Source organism: Austrofundulus limnaeus, unplaced genomic scaffold (assembly GCF_001266775.1).
Source record: "Austrofundulus limnaeus strain Quisiro unplaced genomic scaffold, Austrofundulus_limnaeus-1.0 Scaffold375, whole genome shotgun sequence".
NCBI classification, from domain to species: domain Eukaryota; kingdom Metazoa; phylum Chordata; class Actinopteri; order Cyprinodontiformes; family Rivulidae; genus Austrofundulus; species Austrofundulus limnaeus.
The window spans coordinates 240,930-242,498 of record NW_013952777.1 but is presented as its reverse complement, the minus strand read 5'-3'; the positions used below and the strand labels follow the sequence as shown (position 1 = coordinate 242,498).

General features: G+C 36.1%; 1 protein-coding gene across 1 annotated transcript in view; it reads right to left on the bottom strand.

Annotated features, from left to right (window-relative positions):
• meis1b (Meis homeobox 1 b) overlaps nucleotides 1-1,569 on the bottom strand; it is a gene marked incomplete in the record, with an annotated part of 80,313 nt that overhangs the window by 13,861 nt on the left and 64,883 nt on the right.

Here is a 1,569-nt window from a genome sequence, read left to right as displayed (position 1 = left end):
GTGTGTGTGTGTGTGTGTGTGTGTGTGTGTGTGTGTGTGTGCGGGCTTTTCCTACAATGTGTGGACAATTTTCCCAAAAAAAAGCAGCCTTGCGGGGACCGAAGTGAATCGTGGGGACCACTGCCAGGTCATCATGGGTCCAAATGCAAATTAGGGCTGTGGGGTTAGTTTTAGGACCTAGTTTTAGTTTAGTTTTAGGGTCAGGTATGTACCTGTGAGGTTAATTTTAGGGTATATGGTCAGAGGTAGGCTATAAAGTCTAAAAAACATGAATGGAAGTGAATGGAAGGTCCCCATGGGGTTAAAGAACAAGCGTGTGTTTGTTTGAGTGTTTGTGTGTGTGCGTGTAAAAATGTGTAAAAATGATCAAGTTAGCAAAACAACTCATGAACTAACAGCTTTTGAATGATCTTTTGCTACGATAATTGTTCGATATGCATCTACAGCTGATTACCTTTTSGAGTCAGCCGAATTCAAGATGGCTGCCGCGGCTAATCAAACTTAGCAAGCTCAAAAATCACTACATGTCAGTTACTTACAACAATATTCAGCTAAGGAAGTGGTTGAGAATGGTCCTCAACACATACTCTAAATGCTAACAGATCTCAAAAGATCTAGGAGTCAACTCTATGTGTTAGCAAAATATCTCGTAGATGACTGGATACATTTAATGAGTCTTTCAAAATGTAATCATTGGATGGACATCTATCAGCTTTACTTTTGGAGCCAAACCAATACAAGAAGGCCACCATAGACTTTGAAAAAACACAATTAGCAATCACTCATTTAGTTTTGCAGATGTTTATCTAAATATTGTTGTGGTCTTAGCTGACAGTCATTCACAACACATACTATGAGCTTCAGATTTTGCAACATTAAGGTTTTTTAAAGGTATGTTAAAAACATATTTCAACCTTCCTCAAATATGACAATATCAGTAAAAGTCTGGCATGAAAGGCTGCTGCACATTTATTTAGGCTTGTTAGACCGTTAATCTTGTAAGTGGAAAATATCTTTGAAATAAACTTTATATATTTTTATATATCAAAATCAGAATATATCAATGGTTTAAAATCCTTTTGAACATACTGTCTCAAAACTGTATTTTAAACTGTTTTTGAATCTTCTTGTAAATTTCTATGCAGCCCTAAAAACACAGCTTAAGGTGGTTCCTTTTAAGGAAACTTTGCAAAGTTAAAATAAGCCAAATTAAACAAACATCATTTTACATAGACCTTTGTTTATTAGACTCCATTTCTGTAGCTGCTGAGGACTTTCAGTTTTAAAACTAACTCGAATGACATAAACAGTTTTGTTCAGTGAAAAATGTTACTGTTGTGTAAAAAACGCAGAATTACACAAACTTTAATTATCAGTCTTCTAATMGACTTTTGGCAACATTTTCATCTAACAATTAAATCCAACTTAAATCTCATAAATGCAAGTAAAAACACAAAGTGCTATCTATGTAACGATTATTAGGGGTCCAAGCCCGAGGAAGCAGGGTAACGCAGCTGCAAAGCAGCAGCGTTTCCATGTCTCCATCGGAGCATGGAACCCTATTGTATC